General features: G+C 41.7%; 1 long non-coding RNA gene across 1 annotated transcript in view; it reads left to right on the top strand.

The window, feature by feature from the left end:
• LOC105840116 overlaps nucleotides 1–26,782 on the top strand; it is a 167,931-nt gene that overhangs the window by 34,053 nt on the left and 107,096 nt on the right. Inside the window, exons 2-3 of the long non-coding RNA XR_003626481.2 lie at nucleotides 13,788–13,916; nucleotides 25,731–25,773. This is a non-coding gene — a long non-coding RNA (uncharacterized LOC105840116). The remainder of the gene's footprint in view (nucleotides 1–13,787; nucleotides 13,917–25,730; nucleotides 25,774–26,782) is intronic.

The raw sequence follows: 26,782 nt of genomic DNA, 5'->3' as shown, positions 1-26,782 counted from the left end.
TCGGCTCCGCCTAGAAACCGCGGAGGTTTGAGTTAAATGGTTTATGCAAGACCGAACGAAGCGGTAATGAAGTTCTCCCGCCAGGCCGTGTACAAGGATAATCTACGGGACCCTCGATTTATCGTCCGTTTATAATACGTTTACGTTGCCGCGTGTATACCTCGTGGCTTTTAAGTGGGCGATGCGCGCATTCCGCCGATTCCGCTATCCGCGCGGCGATACGATCGTTTTGCACGAACATGGAAATCCTTTCCGGGCACGAGAAGTATTCCGTTGTATCGCGCAATTACGTAGGGCGTTGTACATTATTCCGAACAACGTGAAAGGGAGAGAGAGAGAGAGAGAGATAGGATTTTAGCAGTCATTTCATAATGTTAATTCAATTTCTCTACAAATACACAGGTCAAAGGTAACTTTCTACAATTTTATGTCTCTCCGATTTATATTTGTAACGTCTATATATAGATGTGTTGCAGATGGATTAAAATAGATAAAATATTTGTCCCGAGAGAGAGTACTCCCGTTATGTGTGAATGAAACATGCAGGGCAAAATTTAAACGCTTGATCTACGTGAATATGGAAACTTCATTGAAGCTTGTTGGTAGCCAAACTTTGATATACTGTGGCGATGTATTTGGTGAATTGGATATGCCAGGTCGTGCCGAGCTCTATCGTAGCGAGGGGTTACGGAAACGGAAGGTATTACGCGGGGGCAATCAACGTTGGGGAGCCGATTACTATCTAACGTAAAGGGATTAGTCCTAAATTTGACGTCAAATGTAATTGCAACGCGGATAAGCGATAAAGTTCGGTGAAAACTGAGTTCTCGTTATCTATACGTATCTCTCCAAGAAATCTCGGTTTGATTACAGAAAATTAGTTTCGAAAGTAACAGGGTAACAAATTAAAGGGAAATTACGCAAATTGTTCGTGAGAATCCCTCTCTTTGGTAGCGAGCTTTCTCGCGTTGGCAAGAAACGTTCTCGACAAATGTATCGACAGTTCTGTCTCGCGCTAGCGGAGATTAATATACTCCCGCGGCGGACGTGTGAAACATGGATCGTCCTCGATATACGATAACGGATAAACGAATCGTCGACACGTGCTGGCAATAAGAGGAAATGAAATTGTCGTCAAGATCGTTTTCCTCGCGCGCCCCTTTGGAAGAGGAGGATCGTGAAAGTGTGCCATCCCCTTATGCGGAAGACGTTGCACGTGCCCCCGTTTGAAAGAGAAACGACGAAGGTCAGCCGGCAAAGGCGAAAGAAATAAAGCAACACGAAAAACGAGAGAAAGAGAGAGAGAGAGAGAGAACGAGAGAGGAGGAAAGGCGGTGAGGACCCGCCGTGAGAAAAGCGGGAGGGGAAAAATGGTATAACGCGGCCTTCCATTTGTAACCAATGTTTGCTTTGCCGCTCTTCTCGTTGAAAGCTTTTACACCGCTGGCCGCTCGAAAAGCTACTTGGTACCTGCCAACATGTATACGGTAATCCAACTCGCATCTCCGCTAATTACGCGTCAGAGAAACGTTAATGCGGCTATTGATCCTCTTTCATGTCGTGCGCTTTTGCATCTCTTTTTAAACACGCGCGTGATCCGCGCGAGTATCCGTTTCATGCTTTGCATCGTTCCCGATGAGCGAATGCTGCAACGGAGCATCGATGCAGGAGCTATCGTACGTGGTATAACCAAATATCGTTGAACGTTATTTCATGACACACTGATACCAATTACATGTTAATTAATTATTCCTTTTTTTTTCGAATATAAATACGAGCGTTATTAAAGGTGTAACGCAATTCATACAGTATAATTTTGGTATTACAATTTCAGTATTTTATTATGCTGCTTACTTTCGATTCTTAAATTTTTAGCAAAAAAAAAAAAACTGCAATTTATTGCCATTTCTTTGTCCGATAGTGTTTTTCCAAAGCGTTCTGACGTAAAGCCGGCTATCTTCTCGGGTCATCGGAGTCATTTAAGAGCTCGAGTACTAACTTTGTCGTAAAGAAAAACTCGCTTGGAGAGTTAACGTTCTATATAAAAAAGACACATTACGAAGAAACGAGAGGAGGAGCCATGCTGTTAATCAACCAGTTAATGTGCCGTCGACAAAACCCAGTAGGTTTTAATTAAAACCGTCCACCACTCGTGTTTTCCTGCGCGTCGTTAAAATCGTGAGAACGAAAATCGAAGTTACCGGATGGCGCGGTCTCGCTAGTTAGTATAAACGTAATATATTGTGCGGCACAGAAAACTGAAAAGAAATTTATTGCCTGGAGGGAGAGACACGTGTATGGGCAACAAGTGACAGAATGTCGTTGAACACTCCTCGATAAAAACGTCGTAAAAGATAGTATTTTATAATAGATGATTCAAGCTGACGTTTGCAATTCCATCCGTGGAATATATTTATTTCGTATTACGGCAGAGAGAAACGTGCATCGCCTAATTGTAACGATAACATGATAATTCTAATTATACTATTATAATATTGTTACAATAATTCGTACGCATTTCATGTCGGATGCATCATTATCTGCAATATCGCGATTGTCGTAAAACAATTGCCATTATGTTACACAAATGAAAATTGCAATGAAATACATTACTATCGTTGACGTAATAGCGACGTATCCGTTTGGTGAACGGATTATAACGTTATATTGACAGTCCATTACATATAGCTGCGCAGAGAATTGCTGGAATCACGATGAATCGAGAAGGCGGAAATTGCGAAACTTTTTGATACATGTGTATATATACATACATATATCAAAGAGGTTTAAAAGCCAAAAATGGAGTGGGTAATGCAGGTAATCGATCCCCAAGTTCTCGCTGTCGAATCTCGTAACTGATCGATCAGGGAAATTCTGGTTCCGCGTTTCACGTTAGCGATCGCTCACAGTCGATGGCAATAACTTTACCATTCAATGTCTCAATGCACGACGCCTGGGGTTTCTCGATGGTGCGGCCTTTGAATGCCGATGACGATGTCGACGGCAGCGACGACAACGTCGCGGCTCACAGTCCGAGGAAAACCGACGGATTTCCACGGATCGATGGATCGAGTGAGATTCAAGCAACCCCTACCATCCGTCCGCCATTTACGATTCCGCCCTGTTGCTCTCGGTCTCTCTTCTAGTGGCCCTCGTCACCTGAGTAAATTTGGGAAACGCAGTATTAAGGGTCCTCCGTGGTACACGAATTTCTACTCGTCGGTTCTACGCCATCTAGATAGACACGACCACCACCTTCGCGTAGAGCCGACGAACCGGAGTCGGGCCCGAGTCTCTGGTAATGGAAATGGGAATTCGTGGTAACCGGGCGAGTCAGTTCGTCTCAAAGCGAAGCCCGAACGCTAAATAAACAGCGGCGGCACGTCTTCATGGGAGTCCCGTAAACATATCGATGATTGATTAGTAAAATCAGAATGCAATCATCACCACGGCCCACCTCGCTTTTCAGCAGGGAGTTTGTTTGTCTCGTCATAATCTTCTTAATCTGACGAGGAAACGAGAATAATTTTTTTCATTAAACGCGTAAAATATCAAATCGTGTAAAGTCAGTTAACGTTTGTATATACTTTATCATTTATAAATATAGAATTGTATATAATGAATATATTTTTATTATATTTTGGAAGAGTTTTGTAATATTTCTCATTATTATTATATTCAAATTTCCAAAAGTTAATATAAGAAGATTAGGTGCGAGACAAATGGAGACGACGCGGAATTACTTCGCGGAATCAACTGCAAGCGACACAATCCGGTTAAAACGGCGGTGTATAAACTTACGAACTACTACTGACAATTGTTCCGCAAGAAGTCGCGAAAGAGTTTTGTTGATTGAAAAGTCGAATCTCTCGTGGCTGCCATTGCTTTCCGAGAAAATCGACTTTCAAGGGATTTTAATGAATAGAAGCATTCGCTATTCTTCGCAGATGTAATTGTAAAATCGTTCTTTTGTTCTCTCGGATTCTGTCGAAGAAAGAACACTTCTTTGATGCTAGGCCTATTGTACTAGTAACTGGAATTAAATTCTGCACTGCAATTGCGCGACTTCTGCTTGGTGATAGTCCATCTATAGTTCATGGCATAGATATAATTTGTTAGTAATTAATTTTCTCTCATTTTGAATAAAAATCGATTACTAACACGATTAAGTTTGTGTAGAAATATAGCCGCAGTTTTAGATATTTCTATTTTCGAATTGTTTAATTAACATCGTTATTTAACTTGCTAAACTTCTTTTTGCACTGAGAATCGTGAATTTCGGTAGCCAATAATAAACATTGAATAAAATATTGCTAGCGCATTATAATATTTCGTTTATCGAACGTCTTTTTCGTGGAAACAGAGTAATAGATACGGAAACGCTGAAAAACGTCACGCCAACGTTCCGTGTGTCGTCTTTCGACGGGAAACACTCGTCGTTTCCAGCCAGCCGAGAATACGACACTGTGAATATCTTTCGCCGAGAAAGTGTGAATTCTTTATCTCCGAGATGCAGAGACTTGACAGTTTGCCAATGTCAGAGAGATAAGAAAGAAAAAAAAAAAGTAGGGAAAGACGTGGCAAACGAAGGCGTCGGACCAGTCTTCAGATATCAAATGTTCCCTTTTACTTTTATTTTCGCGCAGAAGGCAAAATGCCAAACTATCTCGACTCTCTCGATGTACGCTAAAATATATATTTTCACGCTCGCTCGAGGAAAAGCATGAATTTCGTTAACAGGATTTACCGTGCCCGATACCATCCACGTCCTGTTCAAACAATTCTTTCTCTACGGGGCACAAGTGCCGTTCGTCAAAAGTAAATATTCGCTTATCGATAGACGGCTTTCATGACCGGGAGAGGTTTTATCGCCGGCGGACTCGGACGTGTGTCGGCTTCTCCTGGCGTTCAGTGTATTTAACGGGCCGTCAGCCCGTCCAGATTTGCGTCGGTCTTCGTTGCCGCGCGCGCGCGAAGCAAAACTACCGTCTTCTCGGTGGAAAGCGAGGATGAGTGAGACCCCGGCTTTACGAGCTGGCATCTCGCGCGTTTGTCTCTTTACGCGTCTCGACGCCCGTTTCGCGCGAACGGCCGACGGTGCGCTACAGCGCGCATTTCCGGTTACGAGTGTAGTGTCGTAGTCTCGATCGTATCTCGCACCTGAGTACGCGGAAGAGTTGCCCGTGATGTTGAGGAGGGAAGGCAAAGGGGGGAGAGAGAAGAGAGAGAGAGAGAAAGTGAGAACATCGTCATGATGTTCCGTCGAGGTCAGGATCGCGGCTTAACGTCGTCAGTTGCGTATATACATGTATATACTGGGAATAACATTCACCATGACGACGCCGGTTCGCCGTTCTTTATTAAAGGTCTGCGTGCGGTGCGCGACGCAGCTTTGAAACGTGATCAAACGCCGTGACTCTGTGGCGAAAACGGGCGAGACGTGACGGATGATGAAGATCAACGAAGCTTACGAAAGAAGAGAGAGAGAGAGAGAGAGAGAGAGAGAGAGAGAGAGAGAGAGAGAGAGAGAGAGAGAGAGAGAGTGTTCTTTCGCGGCGCCGTTCTGGACGCGGTCGACGAGCTTAGTGGTAGGAATCTTTGCATGGTGGTGATGGTAGTACATGATGGTCGAGGAAGCACAGCCAATCAGAACATCGGATGGATAATAGAATAGATATCTCGGCTGGCTAATTAGGATGGTCGTAATTAACAGGATAATTTGCAATGCAACGCGCGCATCGGCTAATTGATACTGATATTGACACTGACAAACAGAAGTTTCCTGTTTCGCGCGCACGAATATACATTTGCTGATTTTCCGCACTAAAGAATTTCAATTGATATACTCACTTTGTGTACATGTATTGTTTCTTTGCGCGCAATAAAGATATATATATATTTATTTATATAAATCTCTCGCGGATAAATCATCTCATGACGTGATGAGGACTTTGTGAAATATTTTATTCCGATTAATAAAAACTGTGCTAAGAAGAAAAAATAATAATCTGCACGATTTTCAATCAAAGTCTGAACGCCAAGTAGGTTGGATTACCGGGGCGTAACGAGGAATTAGTAGTTAAGTAGACATTATTAATGAGAGTCTGACAGTATATCGAGAGTATCAGATTGTACGACATGCATATTAACAAGTCGGTATTAAAAAGTTTTTGCGTAAGATTACTTTCCGTGTTGAAATGCAACTCCTCGAACAAAAATGTATCTAATTAATGCCAAAAATGATACGAAGAGATTATAAGAAAACGCATACATGATATCATAAGTGCTTGCGCACATGGAGGTACAGAAATAAGGTACAGAAATATTGTTAATGAAAGAACAATTGTTTGATTAGTAATTTTATAATTATTTTTTATTATAAGACAGATTATATTAAAAAATAGGTATTTATTTTGTTGTAAGAATTATTATTCATTTTTATTAAACGGTACAAATTTTAATTAGGAATTTGTTATTCTAATCCTTTTGTAAACTTATTTATTATGTTGTAATGTAGAACAGAGAAAGAGGGAGAGAGACATCCAGTTTATTTTTCAAATGAAAAATAATTAATGTGGCGATAATTTAGAAAATCCACTAGCAGTCAATTTTACTAGGAAAAACAAGTATGAACGTTGTCTATAATTTATACCCGTTTCTAATCAACCTAGTTATTCAATTAAACGAATTAGAAGGTTCCCGCAGCGATTTCTGATTTCATAGAGCGCGGCGCATTTACGAGAATTAATCCGGTTTCTGCGAGCATTAAAGAGACAATTTGAGGACCGTATTAAAAAGGACATTTTTACGAGCTTGTATTTTTACGAGCGGGCGAAAAGAAACAGTCCAACGGGGAATTTTTCCAAGTGATATAAAATATGAAAAATATACGGCTTGTAAAAAGGTAGCGGAGACTTCCACGGGAAAGATTGAGCCATTCGAACGCGCTCGCGCGGCTTCAGCGCGCGCCCTTAATTAACCCTTTTATAAATATCCTTACAGGGCATCCCTAATTTCACTTCGCTATGCCGCAATGATGGGAAGCAGTTTCGCCATCTCGTTGTGTGCCTTCTGGCCTTGGCTCCCTGCTCGTCTCCTACTCGAGCAAATATAGCACGAGCCGGCGCGGGAAGCCGGCTCGTGTTAATTATCCATACCATGATGCCTTCTCTCCCTTCCTCTCTTACGCCTTGCTCTTCGTCCGTCTTTGGACTCGTTCTCGATATATACGTTATACACAGTTCGTTGCCAGTGTGGAGGGTAAAGACCGAGACGTAACGGCATGAAGAAGGGGTGGGGGGGATTAGGACAGGTTGCGCGAAACTAGTTGAAACACAAAACGACGAGAAAGAAAAAAAACGAAACGACTTAGTATTTCGGCGTAGCCCAACAGCCTGGGAAACAATTTGCCACGAGAAGATTCACCGAAAGAAAATATTATTCCGGATGACTTTATTTAATTGCGGGACGTGGCGCGTATCCGAGCCAGAGAGAATCGGCAGCTCTGTAAAGTTTGCGTGAAATGAAAACTTTACAGCGTGGCCAAAGTTATCGAAGTTTCGCCTGATGTATATAATTTGCGGGACAGTTTATGAATTCCTTCTACAACAAGCTGCCTCGCTGAAATAAATTCCATCCGAATACAATTATTATTTTGTCATTAATCATTGTCGCAGTGAATGACCGTCATGCAAGATGATGTTGATACATTCTTCTTCATTAATCTCGTCGTGTCAGGTGTAATTAAAATTAATTTTTCTCTAATGATAAAATAAGAAATTTCCTCCTCTAATTACTTTCGCAATCTGTGAAATCAATTTTGATCCCATAATTCCAGGTGATGTAGTATTCTTGTCGAATCAATTCGAGCCCCTCCCCCTCCGGTGATATCTTCTATCTATGTAATTGATGAAAAACGAGCTTGTTAGCAGATAGTGATAACGATCCTTGGATAGCGGATATCGCGATAGAGCTTGGTGTCGTTTTTCATGACTGTAATTATCGCCCTTGACCTTGCTACCGGAATTACACGGTGAGGTTCTGGCTTCCGTGTAACCGGGCGGGTAGTTCTGTATGTCAGCCCCGAGCGAGTAATGTGGATTATCCGCAACGATCGATCAGTCCTCTAATAGCTTGCTCAGGGGTAGGGGCGGTGAGAGATAATGCAAAATTGATGAGCCCCTCCGAGTGTTTGTAATCCCGAGAAATATATTGAAATTGCCGACGATCCGGTACCGACGGTTGAAAATGATTCGTCGGCCGCCGCAATAATTCTAGATGATTTGCCTCGGATATTAGCACGAGAAGGAAGTTTACGATCTCCTCCTTCTCCTCCTCCTCCTCCTCCTCTTCCTCCTCCTCCCACGAATTACCGATTCGCCAGCGGTATTTGATGTCGTCGCGTCGACCGGATAACGATCGTAATTTCGTAGACCCATTCGGATCGCCATTGTCGGCACGAGTCGCATGATTTCGCCTTTCACCCGCGTCGCTCGGATTCGTGCGTAATTAGGCAACTTTTTCGCGACTGAGTGAGTTCTCGCGGGAAACCTGTTTGTACCTCGGCGAAATGTTGTCGGCGCCTGATCGTGATTCCTCGGCATGTCGGGCCACGTACGAGCCACCGATATTTTTTACGCGATATGAAGCACGAAGTGTGCACGGTGTGCAAATGAGGGCCCGTGAGTCGGCGGGTAGCATTTCTGATTACAGCCTGACGTATATTAACTACTTAGTGTGTGCGGCCGGTTTTGTTTCTTAAAGCACCTTACCACGTATGCGATTTTCGATCGGGATATGGTGCGCCTTGTAAAATGTAGAATATATAACAGGAAATGGCCTATGGCGTATTCGCAGGCAAGTGACATTTGATAATTGAAGATAATACGTTACGCCGTTGTCGATACCACGCCTCCCTCGAAAATATAAGACGAAGATACATTGCTAGAATACTAATCCTCTTTGATGTGATACTGTAGTGAAACCACTGGGGAACTTCCTTAGAACAAGATTTGGCTTTGTAATGGGAGAGCCTATCCGCGTGAGTGGTTCGTGCCGAAGCACCTTCATAAAGGTGCGCGTCGAATCCCCTTGGATTCACGTGTCTGTCTGGGAATTCGCTCGATGTTAACCAGTCGGTGCATATTAATTCCGAGGGATGGAATATCTCGATCTTTGAAGAAGCCAGAAAGGGAGAGGGTTGGTAGGAAGAGAGAGAGAGAGAGAGAGAGAGAGAAAGAGGCACACGCATAGAGCTGAATTGGCGATAGAGATGGATTCCTCTTCCTTTAAGGTACCTCACCGACAATCCTGGGATTTCTTCGTTCGTGGGAATTCTTAAGATCAGTCGGGAAGAGAGAGGATTTTCGCGAGAGGAGAGGAGCGGATGAGAAGGAAGGAGTTATTAACGATTATCGAGCTTTTAGGGTTCTTCATTCCGGTTATGCTACCAGTATCCATTCATCTTTCCGCCGACTTTCTGTCTCGTAGGCAAAATATTCCTCGCATGAAGACGTGCTGCATCAGGAAGAATATTGTATATTAAAATTTGAGATGTTGGAACGCGGCTTGTGTGTGCTCGGTGAAAATACTCGAGTATATTGCGTAGATACGTGCGATTCATCCGCGTTCGCTTTCATATGTACACCTACGTTAGATTTACATGCGGCAGCGACTATGGGAAGTCGGGAGGGCTGTAATTCGATTTCGTTAATGACATCCCGCCGTTGCTGAGCGATGTCGTAATTTTTAATGAGCCTCGCGGCCGCTTAGGGTGCCGAGTATTATTAATGCGGCCGAAGTGAAAGTTCTGATGATACGATTCGGCGGATGCGGGACCGATTGCGCCATCAATTAAAATCGCCCGATTAAGCGTAATTACGACCGTTGATCCAAATATAATATAATGATATTCCGCGCGCTGCCGCTATTTGCGTATTATTTAGCTTCTTTCGAAGCTGCCTGTTGACCGCCGGCGGGGGCTGATTGTTGGAAGAAATTGGATACACGCGATCTTCAGACTTCAATTAGGATAGCAATTAATGTTAAAATATTCGATAGACGTTCGCCTAAGTTATTAATCTGTTCTTCCGTGTGATAGACATGATCGCGGAATCTAGCGTAATGTGACACGTGACGTGGATAAGGAGACGTAAAGATAAGGACGGAAATACTTGTACTTTATTGGATTTAATTAAACATGAAATTTAATTAAGAATATATTATTTATACAAGATATGATGCTATTGTCAGTAAAATTCTGATATAATATGACGTGGAATGGATATGAATAGCTTTTTCATGCGGGTAGACAAAAGTCTGAAATTATTGAGTTATTGAATTATTGAGAAAGATTAAATGTTATATAGAACATTATACGTATCATTAAGTAATGAGCGAAGTAGATTCAGATGCTATTTTTATGTCATTTTTTATAAATAATTGTTGAGAAGATTTGAAAAGACCGTATTACATGAAAAGATAACTGGATAAAATAAACCGATTTTTGTCCCTGGAGTGACAAGTGAAAACAGTATGTTTAAAAAATTTTTGAGTTATTGAATCTAATTTTGATTTTTTAAAACAAATTTTAATTAAATCGGTAAAGTAGTAAAATTGTTCCGACAACAAAGATCGATTTATTTTATACACCCATGATTACTGTGTAGTTTGATGAGAAACATAGTAAACATTTTATAATTCGTTTGGTCCGCGCTCACTGCTTACCATAATTTTTACTTAAATTTTCTTTGTATAATAATTAGTAAAATTAAAAAAAATTTTTACTTTATATAGTTTTTATATAGTTTATGTTAATGTTTGGATTAATTCTGTTATACGTTGCATTAAGTTTGTTAAATTCAGAACAGTTTTGTTTCAAGATTGTTTTAAGAAAGATTTGTTGAGGAAAGGCAATGCCAGAGACACTTTTCCAATAGATAATCCGTACTTACAAACTACTGAAGTTACGTTTATGTATTACTCAGAACATATATACATATATATATATACTGTACCTGTGTATGTATTGAGAAAAGTTATACCTCTCTCTCTTCTTCGGCGTACGTGGAAACTCGACAAGGTTTTGCTGGGTTACATTCAGTACGTCTTATTTATTGCCTCTCGTCTCTTCCGTACCGGAGGTGGAGAGGACACTAAGGCAGAGGGCCCGCACTCATCCACCTTGCACTTTCATAAGCCTGGACTCGTCTCTCTCGCGCATACGTAATCAGCGGAAAGAAGCTGCTATACCAAGATAAAGTCACAGTCAGCGAGAAAGAGGAGAAGAAAGAGGAAGAAGAAAAAGAAGAATATGGAGTGGAATGAGATAGCGAGAAGAAGAAAGACGTGGAGGAGTAAGAAGAAGGGAAGAGAGAAAAAGAAGAAAGAGAAGATGATGAGGAAGAGACGGAGGAAGAGAGGGTCCGAGCTTAGTCAAATGCACGCTCCGGGGGCTCTGCATAACTTGTCGACTGCAGTCCTTTAGTCTTTTGTTTCGCCTACTTGCCCGATTCCGCTCGACCCTTGTTTCTACTTCATCCTCTTCATCGTCGCCCTCCCTCGGTGACATCGTCTTTAATATGATTGGAGTAGTGTGTCCTGGGAATATCGAACCCTACTTAAGGAAACCGCTTTAAGACCGCGGGTCTCGATTACCCGCCTCCGCTCTATAACCAGTATTGTATTTTGTATAAGGAAAAATTACGATTGTGATTTCTAACGAAGAGCTGTGATGAATAGAAACTTTTGCGAGATCGATTAACCACGAATGCGTAAATGAAATTGTTCTAGAGAATATTTGTGTACGATCTAAGTCGTGACAATTTTTTAAATAATAAAATCATAAGAATTAGTACAGATAGTCAAATAAAAGCAAAAGAAAAGAACCGTAAGATGTAAATGTGATTATGTATGAAGAATTATGCGAGAGCACAATAATTTTGCATAGCGCTGCAGAGTTGCATTGCACGTGAAGGAACTTTGTTGAGGAGATCAGTAGATTATAATCATGTTTACTTTACGGCGCATATGAAATTCTCGGAATATGAAATAAACGTGATCTCTCGGTGTTGCAAGCGGTCGCTCGATTGGATGTTGCAAGTACGAATCAAACGAATTTAGTGGGGAATATTTTTTTTGCGGTCAAATAGTTGCAGTGGCGAGATGAGTGGCGAGAGAGAGAGTGAGAGAGAGAGAGAGAGAGAGAGAGAGAGAGAGAGAGAGGGGGGGGGGGGGAGGGAGAGATTGGCTGAGAGGCGGATTAAATCGGATTTTAAATATACGGCGCTAAAAGCGCGCTCGCGGGTAATGAACGGGAGACAGAGGCGGAGAAAGAGAGAAAGGGAAGGATCACGAGGAGAGAGAGAGAGAGAGAGAGAGAGAGAGAGGAGTGGGCTTGAAATTACATTATGCATGCGGCGCCAAGTACACTCGGTAATTACTCGTATTAATAGAATCAATCTCTCGTCGCACATGCTGGAATGACGTTTATTAGCGACACGTGTTCATCGTGGAGGAGGCTTTATGCAGTGTTATCTGGTACTCGGCAGTGGATGGATACGCGGAGCGTGATAACCGCACGACGCATTCACTCGTTGTTGTTTATCGAGAGGCGGCGTCGCGGTGGTGGCGGCGGCCGCGGCGAATTTTTACACGCCCGATGCACGCGCACCTGCTTAATCGAAATAACGCATTTTTAATGGAGAACTCGGAGTGTGTGCTGGATGCGTCCTGGCGTTTCTCAATTTATTTTCGCATTCGCGACGTATAAACACGTGAATTCATTATGTTTTGAAATCAGGCAAAATGATTCATCGAGACAGCCATTGAAAGCCGTGAACGTTCTGACGAAGCACGTTTCCAACATGAAAAGGTTGTTGGCGTTATTGACAGAAGTATTAAAATCGAAAACAATGCGAACTTTTTCTCTCTTTCTCTCGCTCTCGGCTCTCTTGTTTTTCGCGCGTGCACACGGCATGCCGACTCCCGCCTACGCTATCGCGAAGGGATATTCAAACAAATCCGGCGGCATAAGCTATAATTAATTAAATTCAAATAAACCGGGTAATCGGCGCGACAGATTATACATTCGGGAGTAGGATTACACGTGTCTCAATACTCCCTGTATCCGACAATTTACACACGTAATTATTACACGAGAGTAACGCATTAACGCGTTGTCCGTTGAATGCAATATAATTGCCAATTGAAAATTGAAAAACGAGAAGTATAAATTGTTATTGAATTTTGTGCCCGCTGTGCACAGATTAAAACGCACATTAAAGTTTCCAAAATGAAAAATTATCTTCTCGAATTGCTAAGTAGAAAGGTTTCGGGATATCAATTTTCTTCCTGATTCTTTATTTGACTCTTCGGAACTTTCGTTCCCACATTTACTCGAAATAATCAAAAGGTAAGATTTATGACGAAACTTTAGGAGAAAAGTGTAAGGTGCTAACGGAATCTTAATATATTTGGGGAAAAACATTATTATATAAAATTTTGTACGTATATTATGAGAAATATTACATATATTTTTATTATTCTGATATATAATCGGATTCTTTTTAAGTAAAGTGCCTCCTCAGAAATCAATTACAATGGTATAAGAAAGAAGAAATATATAAATATAATACACATAAATTTTGAGCTTTCAACGCATATTTTAACGGTGTTAAAATATACAATAATAAATTGTGAGCCTCTGGGTGATAAAGTAGCATATTTTACAGGAAGTATTGTCAAATTTACGGTTAATAAACGTTACATTTGCCTTTCGTGATTTACAGAAGACTGTGGGCAGGATCTTTACATTCTCGAATAATTTGGCTGCTGGCCGGAATTCATGGGACCGGGTTCCACTTCAGCCAACGGCCATTTCGGCACCGTTTGACCGTCGCTGTCGCCAGTCAGCACCGGTAAGTCGACGCCAGGTACCACGTTAAACTGTCAAACGTATGCGCTACCGTACACACACGCCGTCCGGCTCTCGGTCGTACCAGTTTTACTGTCATTCACTTTATCGGCGAGAAATCAGAACGCGTTATAGGGTATCGCGTCGGGACCACAGCGATCGGCGATCAGCATGGCGATAACGACGTCGTTATGCCCGTGCGTCGGTAGCTGATATACATACGAGTTGTACAAGCTGATAAACACGCTACTAGACCTCGTCAGTTGGTGCCGTCGAAACGATTCGTCCTTGTTAATTGTTAATTAGAACGTCCGCGCGACGAGACATCCGTATGACGTCAAGTTTTAAGCGACTGTCGCTGTTGTACGCGCGCCCGTTAGCTATGTCGGTGAACTAACAGGAAATTCGGATCCGGCTTTAATGTCCCAAATTCATCTTGAGCCTCGAAGCGCTCGGCATTTCGGTATATAATCTCTGGCGCGTACGTATTCGTGCGCGATCAGTGAATTACAGGATCAAGAGATGTTTGCTTGTGTGAAATTACGAGTGAAATTTCCTGTGGACATAGGTAATCGTCGAGAAGAACATTAGGGCGGTTAAAGGCAAATTATTTATCCCTTCTGAATGAAAGATGATAAATACAGATAAGCAAAGCTTCGCTTCTAAACAGAAAAAAAAATTGCCTCAAATCTACAATTATTGTCTCATATATAAGCAGAAATATAAAATTATTTAAAAATTTTAGACTCTTGAGCGGAGTTAACTTGTTCTTACAAAAAACAATTTTGTATAGTTTTATTGAGAAAAAAATATTTATTTTTATTAAAATATTAATTTTTACAAGAGAAAAAAAAATCAAATAGAATTACAATATCTTCTGACCAAAAATGAATCATATTGCTCTTTAGAGAGATGACTTATAATATTGAAATAAAAATAATATTTCGCTGAAATTTAAGATTATCAAACTCTTAAAAAAATTTTATATTTTTGGTTTTTAATGACATAATGATTGTTGAATTGATATTAATTTTTTAAAAATGTATTCAGTAATGGTTGTCGTCTTTTTATGATTTGCTAATGTAAAGATCCTGAGAATTTATTTTCTTCGAGTAGCGTCACATTGTCTTAAAACTGAATAGTGGATATTAGGCATAGGAATGATTCGTTAACATGAGAATAGAAAGTATGTATTTCTACATAACACTTCGATGCAACGCTGTTGTCCTCGCTGCGATCGTCGCAGCGGAAATGGCAAGTATACTCCGCAATATTATCCGCCGTGGCAGCAGGACGCTACTGCAGTTAGGATTTCAATAAGCCCTCTTTAAGTACGTCTAATTATCATACATCGTGGTTGTTCGCGCCTCCGTCCGCTGTCGCGGGAGAGATGTACGGCGCGTGACGGCAAGCAAACACGGCGGCACTCGACGATTTTAAAGTGTCCTTCCTCCGTTTCTGCTACGTTGAAATATAGTTTATACGCCGTATTCGCACCTACGTGTACACTCGGCGATCGTCGAGTAACACTCGTTTCCCACCACGCGGGACATTATCGTCATGCGGGACGGCGAGATAAACGCGCGATTCTTGTCCCGTACGAATTTTTACTAAGTACGTCGCGAAGTAATGGAAACGCACGACTATGTTTCACCTCGGTGAGAGAACACGCGACCGGTCTCTATGTAAATTTTATTTTGCACGAAAATGGAGAGATTATACGTCGAGATTAACGGCTTCTCTCTCTCTTCCTCTTTCTCTCTCTTTTTCGCGAGCGTGGGATAAGTGTTCGCGAGATAGTAGTTGTTACAGAAACTAGTTACTACAAACGGTTATACCCCAAACGAACGGGGAAGACGGGGGGCTGCGGGCAGCTGCGTAACTTTTATTATTGTCACGCTCAATTACGTGTGCGGATGGAAAACGTGAAGATCTTGTAACGGAGGTCTCGTAAACAGAGAAAAATAATTAGCAATAAAAGTTTGCCAGTCACGTAATGCGGGCATTCTCTCTCTCTCTCTCTCTCTCTCTCTCTCTCTCTCTCTCTCTCTCTCTCTCTCTCTCTCTCTCTCCCTCTCTCTCTCTCTCTCTCCCTTGCCTTCGCTCGCTAATAAGCCTGTAGGTAAAAATACCCGTCGCGCCAATGATGAAACAGTGGGGAATCCCATGGGGCTCGATTGCTTATTCCGTAGCGCGGATGACATTCGTGCGTACGCCGTTAATATAATTTTCCGCATTCAAAATTGACCGCGGCGTCGATTTCCGCGGTGTCCGATTTTACGAGCGACCGAAATATTACATGAAATCGCGTTCCGTCCCGCTGCCGCTGATCCGCGGATACATCGCAGCGTTGAAAATTCGATTCTCTATAAATAATGTCGCCGATAATGCTGAATCAGAATGCACGTTTGTACTTTTACGACACGGAACGGGAGATACCCGGGCGCGCTGGATGCGATTGCTTTTATACAGCGTCAATATCCACAGGAATGTGCCGCGTCGTTCGTTGTCGCGCGCGCGATCTGAATAAATCGGCGCTTCGGTGATATATACGTGTTTATTAAACGAACGAGCCTCCAGTAAAACCGGACGCTTTTACCTCGGAGATCTTTGCCGTAACTATTATTTCTAATTATCAATCGCGCCAATAACCTTTGATTTACGAGCGTATATTCGAAGCGTGTGCCAGGGGTCTTTAATTGATAAGATTTACGATTAACATCTGGCCTTCCAAAGCAAATACACGCATTCCGATAGATCCGCGTTTAATTAAAGAAACAGAATGACGACACAGCACACACTCGAACGCTGTGTTTCGAACGTTTTCGACGCTCGCTCGAATAGAGCCATGATACATACAGCGCAATGCATATTTTATCGGGGATAAATTCCGATCAATTGTTTTCGTCGCGAGCAAATTTTCGTTTCAATTAATTGTCCCGCGCGAGGCGCGGGCAAAAGTGCGCGCTCGCGTACGTCGGAAAGTATTCGCGAGGCTGCGCGGCCGGTGTAGCGGCGCGCAGAGTCGTGCGCTATTGTATTTTCGCGAGATAAATCCTCCCGCTGTCTCGGTGATGGCGACGGTTAACGGTAGTCCGGTTGAACAATGAAACGAAACGCAAATGCGCGGTATACGAGGTAACGCGCGCCATCGTAATAACGATGCCGAGCGAATTGGCCGGTCGACTGGGCGACCGGGCAAAAACAATATTGAAAAATTCGCGCTTAATGCCTCGTGCAAAATTACCGCGCCGTGCCGCGCTCACAAAGGTGGACCACAAGGAGGAGAGGACGTGCGGACCTACCGTGTGGAATAAAAAGCTCATTTCCGCTCGTGCGCGCCGACGCGACGCGGCGTCGACGTGCCCCGCGCGCGTCCCGCGGAACTCTTCGTGCCGAGCGATCGTAAACCTGGCTTAAATTAAAGCCACGACTGTTTTTTTTTTTTTCACCAACGTTCCAGCTGCGTCGCGATGCGAGCCTGATTTACTTTTCTGCGCTTTTCCTTTTCCTCGTTCGTTTTTGTGTGTTTTTTTTTAAAGCGCGCGCTCGGATTTTAAATTGCACTTAGCGTTGGGCTCGTTTGACGAATGACGTCGCGGTGTCGAATTTCGCGGACGAAGATCGATTGATTTGTCAGCGTAAAAGGCTGCAGCGAGATTTATTCGAAGTAATGTAGGGTAACGTACAACATCACATGTGCATCTTTGAAAAATAACATTCTTTTGTTTGACAATACTTGTCATTTATGACTTGTCGTGAAAAAAAAAAGCAGAATTGATTTTGGTTAAGCTTGTAACGTCTATACATAAAATCAATCTAAAATTCGAAGGTGTAAAATAATTATTATAACACATTTATTTTTATGACGATTATCACACCCCGGCTGAATATTTACCGTTGAATTCGATGATTGACGTAGAGTGAAGAATGTCTGGCTATGATAAAACGCCAGATTAATGGGAATCGAAGAACCGGCCACTCGATTTTCTATTCTATCATTTACATATGGACCAAGTTTGGTTGAAGCCGACTGCAAACACAAGCCTCATTTAGAGTGGTCACTTTCGAAAGCACTCAGCCGGTGGCACTCGAAAACGCACCATGAGTCCGCATGCCGATAAATCGAGTCCTAATAAAATGCCATCGATCGCAGTGGTTGCACAGTGGTAAAGCTATTATATGTAATAGTTACACGTTATAGACTAAACACGAGTGTCTGATATCTATTATAGCGATAATAATTTATCGGATAATTTTGTTCTTTGATGAATACGCCATGTTCAATCGTCTCGCCAGGGACAATCAGATATAACTGATTAAAATACTTGTCATATATAATTTTCTGTAAAATTGATGCGATTGAAAATGAGAAATGAGATTTTAATCAGTGAGAATTCAGAATATCTATCACTTTGCTGTAACAAAATCTCTCATCTCTCTCTCTGTAGGGACAAGGAAGTATAGTATACATTGTAGCGTCCTTCGATCACACGTCCGCGAAGAATCACGCAATTAAGAATTAAAAATCCCATGTACACAGTTGATTAAATCGACTTGGTCGCCATGTAACACGCAGCCTCGGTCCAGATAGATAGGCAAATCGCCCTTGAGATTCAAGTCACTTTGGCGGTACGATCGTGTTTGAGGCGCGCCGCGCCAATGTTGCGTCGTCGATGCCGCGCGAGTAATCAGCGAAACACTTCGTATTCTTCCTGCTTCTAATATTCCCGAGACGTGCGCCGACTCCTCTCCCAGAGACCACCAGGATCGTCCGTGGTACCGGTTCTCCGCCGGGTTATTACGAGGCAGCTTCCCACTAACCGATGACGCTCGGGCAACGGCAGCACGAAATTCTTCGGCGCATCGTGTGAACACGCACGACGGACGGGAGAATCGAGAATAACGTCGGCCTGTCGACGAAATTATTTTCCTTTTTTTACATTTAATTGCCGGCGAAACATTCGGTCGATTAATCCTTCGTCATGTAAATTAGTACGTTGTTTCTTTTATCGTTGTACATTGCATTTTAAAAACCAAACATTTTAAGAATAAATTAAAGGAGAGTCTTGACAGTTTGAATTCTCGCAAAGAATGATATTTTATGTGAATCTTACGCGGCGTTGTTTTATTTAGGAGAATCACACGATCGCTGTTTTACAATTCCTTTCAAAGCGACGTAACGGAATGGCGAACGATGGGTTTCTATTTGCTCAGAGTATACACAGTTTGCTAACCTGTATGGTTGCGCGTCCATTGTTCGTTCACACTCTGAAGGTTACGCAAAAATTTGCGTACCTCGCGTTCGTGTAGTTTACTACGCCTAAGTTTCTAACGCCTAACAATAGCTTAAAACATAGATTTAGTGATTCAGCATTTAATCTTTAATGTCATTCCGATATTATATAAATTGCGCGTGATCTGTTGTTATATCACATTTTGCTTATTAATATGCGCAAACAAATTTCGAGAGAGAGAGAGAGAGAGAGAGAGAGAGAGAGAGAGAGAGAGAAAGAGAGACAATATTTTAATTAGCACTGGTTCCAATGCTTCAAATTGGGGACTGCAGTATGCAAGGCTATAAATACGCTAAATATCGACAAGTAATGTGCTTTACATAACAATCCCGTGAAAATATCCGGCGTACGAAATGGACACGCGTCATTAATATCGTTGAACAAATCGCGCGATACCAGGCTAACTCGCTCGCCGCCCACTCGAAAATCCCCCGCCGGTGTACTGACTCACGGGAGAATTGTGAACATTCAGGTTTTAATAGATTTCTGTTCGTCCGATGCGTGTCGTTCGCCGAGTCGCCCGGTATCGAATAAATCCGCGTATATACATAAATGAACCTGAAAATAAATTCTACCGGCTGGTGCAACCTATCGATGCCGGCGGACCACCTTGCTGTCGATTTGTGCGCGAGTTCATTGAGATAAACTAAACGATACCGCAAATATCATTAATTGTGAAATAAAAGTAAGATATGATTAATTTCATGTCGTGCCGGCGCAACGTGATCTTTTCCTGCAATTAGCGCGATGAATTAAAATAATTACGTCATTAAAGCAATTACTTTCATTATGCAACCGGCTTTATTATACCATCTGCAGTTGATTATTTTTTAAATTAGAGGTAAATTATATATTATTTAATGCAATACAATCTATCTAAAGGCTCCCATTTCAAATTGTTTCGTTAAAAATCTTTTATCTTTGTTATATCGTACATTTGTGCAGTGAAACATTCTTCGAATTTCTTTCTTAAATCGGCATACACATTTAACATTAATAGAAATTTGAAAATAGCGTGTTGGATGGATTTTACTTAATACTCGATTCACATTATATTTCATCAATCGTTCGGCGGCATCAAAAAGTTCGCACTTTCACGATTAAACGCGAAGCTCTCGAGTGCGCACGTGCGATGCAGGTAAGTACGCGGTTTTATCGAGTCTATTCAGTTTTCCACCGATTCCTATTTACCCTGGGCTAACAGCGCGCAGCTGAACAGCCCGTGAGAGGTCCCTCATTGTCCGGATAACTCTTTTCATTCTCGATAGACACGGCGCACGAGCGCGTCTAGTCACCATAAATCGCGCGGCGAACGAGCGCTCCTCGAGAATCTCCTCCGGTGTGTCGGCTCGTCGCAGCGCAGGAGAGAGAGAAAATCGCCTTTTGTCCCTCGGGACGTTAATAATTACTCATGCAAACGAGAGTCACGACTGTTGCGAACGTGCGCGCGCGTATAATTGCGAAAGCAGCGGCGCCGCAAAGGGATGGTGTCCGTCGCGAGCGCGAAACGCTCGAAGAAGCTACCGGTTCGGCACCACGACGACGACGACACGATTGGCTTTCGCGATTATCGGGCGTAACAGGGACGCTAATAAGCATCGCATTAATTAACCAGCTAACGCTAATGCCCCTTTATGACACGTTAATGGCGCGTCGGTATACAGCTCGTTGATCATTTACGTATTTCAAGGCTCTCGATCCGTTGGTGCGCTGTACCAAATATCTGTTACGACGTAAGGAACGAAAAGGTGTGCGTGAGGTAAACGATTCTCTCTTGCTTTTTATGTAAGTCGTCGATTGAACGAATGGAATGTCTGTCCGAATAATTGTCCGGGACTGAAAGCTCCTTAACGTATCGGCGCGATATGGATCGAATAATTTGAAAAGTCTGGAAGGAAGTTGTTATCCTTCTACGGGATATCCTGCGAATCGGTGAGCGAACCGTGCGTTTTTTTCCGCTTTTCGATCTTTTTTTTTTTAAATCTTACATCCGCTAATTAGAATAAACAGGTTGCCGACAGCGCGGCTCTCACGAGACTTATCGCGAGCGGTCGATTAAGGGATCGCGATCCTATCTCTCATGGCAACGAGAGAAGCCCGCGCTGTCCCGAAGAGATCTCGTAAACTTGTTTCGGCGACACGACACGGAGCGAGAAGGTAGGGCCAAGGACACGTGCCGTGAGTTGAAGAAGAAGAAAAAAGTCAGCGAGCGAGTCACTTTATTTCTCGAGGCGCGAGCACACGGGATATTCGGGCCGGCGAGCAATCACGGCCGGAGAAACGTAATTGCTCGATTTGGCCGTTATAAAGCGACGCGGGGTTTTATTGCCGCGGGGACGCAGCTGCGAGTGAAGTCCGTGTTTTCTCATCGGCGATCCTCCGTCGCGAAAAATGTTTCCTTCGCATTTCGTACGGGACGCGGTCGACACGTGAATTACATCGCGGCGGGGCGATTCTCTTTTTCGGGCACACGAAATCGAGGCGAGAGATCGGAGGTTAATAACAATAATAATAAATAACGTGTATATGACGCGCTGATCCATTTCGCAATCGATCCTCTCCGTCGCTCGTGAATATCTCTCTGAGCTGGGATTTTTCGATTCCCCCTTCTCTCCCTCCCCCCCGTACTCTCGGAATATTTATTTTTCCGTTACTTATCCTTCTGACGGCGATCACGGGAGATTTTTGTCGCGTTAGGCGACCGGCTGCCTCGGGTTTTACGTATAAATTGCGCGACGTGCCGCACGGTGAATGGCCGCACTCCGAATAAAATAAGGGAATAATAACGATACGCACAGGTTTTATTGTTCTTCGCGGTCAAAGGTCCGGCGCGCGGTGTAAACTTGTCCTCCGCGATGCGACCTGCACGCGTGGGAAAACGAGTCCGGGAACATTGACAATTTCGTGCAATTCTCGCCGAGGGGGAGGGGGCGTGTGTATTCTCCTATTCGGTAACGTGGCGAACATATGGTCGACGAATGTTGTCTCCCTGATCTGTGTACTTCTTGCTCATTTTTAACGTCGTGAAACGTGACGGTGCGGGACTCGTGCGTGACGATGGAAATCTGAATTTATTTATACCTTTGCAATACGAGTGCGGTTTAAGCGCACGTCGCATGCTCGTAAGTTAATTATTTGCCATTACATTCGTGCCCGGTTATGGAAACGGTAATAGGGAACGCGATATGATGACCGAGCATATCGATCCCGTTCGTCGCCAATAAAAATACTACGTGTCGTGGCTGCGTGGCGAGCTTTGCTTTATACCGACATGGCACATGAAATAGACATGTATTGCCCGAGCAATCACCGCCCGTGACGTTCTTCGCGCGACGTCGTGGAGTAGACGGGTCCGTCTGGATTACGTCCGATACGTCCGTCAATGCCGGACCAATTAACCTTCCTTTTTTCCTCCGCTCACGATATATCCGATCGAGGGAGATTGAAAGGACGGTTTCCGCCTGCTGCCAGCCACCAAAAGGGGAGGAGGGGGTGGAATTACGCCGTCCGAGTTTCCCTCTGGATATTAGGCGCCGGATTAACTGTCGAAGCCAACAAACCACTCGACCTTTCCTCCTTCATTCTCGCCGTCTTTCCGTTCCTCGCGAAGTTGCTAATGAAATCCTTGCACCTGCGTCTAATAAACTTCTGGTGTGGTAGGGGATTTTTCACGGAAATTTCTCTTTTAATAGTTTGCCTTTTGGTAGATATAATTGTGTACGGGATGCTTACATTTACATAAATTTACATTCTCCTGAGAAGAGCGATATGAACCCACACGGAATATCTAATAATTTGAAATTACAGCTCGATATGATTTAGACGACAGCTTTTATTTATTTCTTAAAGGATACAAATGTTGCAAATCATTCTTTGCGAAATGTCCATAGTTAGGTTCATTTACAAAATCTTATTCGATATCGTTGCTCATACATAAGATAGTATCTTTTTACATACAGATTTTATATCTTTACATTCAGGAGTGAAATATCGATATTTCAGTGGCATGCGCGGCAGTAAAGTTTTGAACTTTTCTTCGGTATGAACAGCCGATGGTATGCGCATTCTCTTTTGTCAGAGCAAATCGGTAGAGAAAGAATATATTTTCCTATGTAAAGGATTTCAATAAACCATCAAATTCACCGGAGTAAGTCTTTTTGTGTTACAGAACTTTTTCATTTACTTATCGGATTTTTCTGATATTTTGACATAACGTACATAAGTATGTATATAAATGAATAACGATTTTGTGTGTGTGTGTGTGTGTGTGTCGTATCACAACAGACTGCTAATAATAATATATATCAAATTATTTTGTTTTAAACAAAATTCTTTCAGTCTCTTTATGAATTTTTATATTATTTTACAGATAATTAAAACTTTACAATATATGTATATTGTAAAGATTTTAAAAACTTGAACAAATTTTATATAATTATTTTTTTTAAACCTTTTATATATTGTATAAAATATCAATTACCCATCAGTCATATTTTTTAAACCAATACTTTTTGAAACATTATTCAAATATTAATCTAAAGCATCTAAAGAATAAGAAAATTATTAATGAAATAAATTTATTTCATTATTTAGATTTCATACAAATGATATGATTATGCTATTCAGCTGGCCATACCAGCTGTGTCGATCTAATCAAACTGACAAGTGAATAGGACAGCTGACATCTTTTCTTAAATGTTCTGGGTCGCGGGGAAATAGGCCAGTAACATTTCTGATGTCGACAGAATTCTATCAGCAATCTGTTGTGACAGTTGAACGATCGTATAATAACTTTTATCGATCGAGTCGGACATTAGCGTGTATCGCGATTGCATTTCAACCACGAGTTGGCGAAGAAATGACGAGGAATAAAAAGAAGGGGAAATTATTCATTCAGTCTGGCCTTCTTCGGTGTTCGTTTGCATACTCGATTTGCGCAATGCATGCGTATAAAAATAGAATAATGCTAACATAAGCAGAGAATCTTCTACACGGCTTTAGGATATTTTAATTTTATTTAGCTCATTGTTAGAGATTAGAATTCAAAATATTTAGGATACAGGTCGGTTGGCACGAGAGACCTTGACGTTTGTTTTAATAACGCACGCACACACATGTCTCATTCGCACGGTGATGATTGAGGAGCAAGGTGGCGGCGGGCGCGAAGTGCTCCGTGAATTATCGCGTTGTTATTCTGCGAAACGTCGCAGCGAATATTAGGAGAGAACGCGATTACTTCCTACAAATTTAGTGATTCTCAATATATTGATTTTTGATTCGCAATTTGATTAATTCCCGATTACGTACACTGACGCGACTAGTTATTGCAACACCTATCTCGTGCAATTAATTTGATTAAAAGAATTGAAGTTTAAATCGATAAGGAATAATTATTTTATGACGTTTGCTGAAGCTAGTTATTTTCTTGATATCTGAAAGTCGAATGTATTATATCTGTCGTGCCACACATGAAATCAAACGTAATTTGTTGATCTTTATATGTGCGGAGTAAGATACGAATTGATTGATCGCCGGATCAATTGGTTTAAATGAGAGAGAAGCCGTGATATATCGATAATTTAATTAAAAATGCGTTTAGAAAAATATAGAACAGAATATTCGATATTATATTAATATTTTATAACGCGTTTTATAATTGCAACATTTTGCAGACACGTAGCTCGACATTCACTTTTTTGCGATTTATGGTGTGCTATGCAAACACAATTATTCTGTTATCATTCGCGTGATGAGGCTCGAGTAGAACACAAGCAGCGATACGAGCCGTTCCTTTGCATTACCCTTCGAAACGCAATCGCGACAAGTGCTAGAGAATGCCAAACGCGATTATTCCCTGCTGCGAGGGAGAGCTATTAGCTACAGCGACCAATCACTAGTAATAAATGTATCGAAAGATGTATGTGTATTGCGTGTGTAACGAGTATTATATTTCGCGCGTGTTGAAAGGATCGTAGCTGCTCACGTACTTTTTGTTCTTCTTTGGGTTTGCAACGCAATAAAGCGCGCGTCGTGTATGATTAACGTTGGGAGTGCCGTGCAAAGTGCCGTTGCGATTATCGTATTTTGATTATTCGAGTACACATGCGTACTTCGTAATTATAAATTGCGTTTTTGTGTTGCGCGAATGCAGTCGAAGAATCTGGAAGGAGGAGGAGACCTAAGAGCTAGGCATTGGGCAACGTCTGAGCAAGTCTAAACTATCGTTTATTTATTGTTATTTGTAAAATATGTCATTTATAATTCTTTTATGGATGCACAATTATTTTTATAAATTATTGCAAAAATCATGCAGCAATTTATGCATGCGCAATTATTATTATGAATCATTTGTAATCATTTTATGTATGCGCTATTATTTTTTATAAATCATTACAAAAATTATGCAGCAATTTATGCATGCACAATTACTGTCATTCATAATCATTTTATGCATGCACAATTATTTTTTGTACTAATTATTTTAGCCATTGTATTTATTTGAATATTTTTATATGTTACAGACCAACGCAGTTCGCATCAACTCCGCTGTTGCACATCGTATTGGTGAGTGACAAATACTTTATTTCAACCTGTAGTGGGTTTATGAAAATTTCATGAGATATACAAAAGATGTACATAAATGTATACGGGTTACCATAAGAATAATATGAATGAATATCATAGATGTATTTTCTAAAAATGGATATGCTAGAAAAGATTATAGTAACTTTTAAAGTCGTATATAAATTTGCATTGCTGATTATGAATTGTATTTATTTTTATAACGTGATAATTTTATTTTAGTTTTTGTTAATTTTGTATCATTAATTTTATTTTTTTAATCTTTCATAGCGTATCCATCTATTTATTGGTAAGTTGACGTATTTAAAACAAGCACGACAATGAGTATTTATAAAATCAGTTGAGCAATCGAAGTTAATATTATCTGTGAAAATTACAGATATTAAACAGATGATAGAGATCGATAAGCATATAAATGCGGTTATAAAAGCTTGAATTTATTACACGAACTTTATGCGATATCAATAATCAACTGTATTACTTATAACTCGAAAATTGGCAACATATTAGGATTTTCAACTCTCTAATCTCTATCAACGTACTGGCCGAGACTGCTCCGTGCAGACCTCTACACGTATTATACTTTAATAATACATTCGTTTCCTCGCGGATAGAAACACGTGGCATTTTTATGCAAATAGCATTTCTCCTGACGACTCTTTAGAGCCAGTCCAACCGGTCGAAGTTCGGGACACGTATACATGTACGCGCGTTTTGTTTTACGAGTCTTTCGTAATATGCGCTGTTAATATTTGTCGTGCTAGCGCGCGGTATTAAAGTGGCCACGGTTGACCGACCAGTTTATAGTCGGTATTTAAATATCCGCGTCGTCATGTCATGTACACACGCGCCTTGCGGAAAGATGTCATTACCTCGGCGTCTCGAGCCGACATACTTCAGCACCTCGTTAAGAATCAATGACCGTTTGTAAGTAAATTTTTATGAAGCCCAATATAATCCATAGCACACATTTCCGCGATTAATTATCATA

Source organism: Monomorium pharaonis, chromosome 3 (genome assembly GCF_013373865.1).
Source record: "Monomorium pharaonis isolate MP-MQ-018 chromosome 3, ASM1337386v2, whole genome shotgun sequence".
NCBI lineage: Eukaryota > Metazoa > Arthropoda > Insecta > Hymenoptera > Formicidae > Monomorium > Monomorium pharaonis.
Note: the sequence above shows the minus strand (reverse complement) of the source record. Positions and strands in the feature narration are given on the sequence as shown.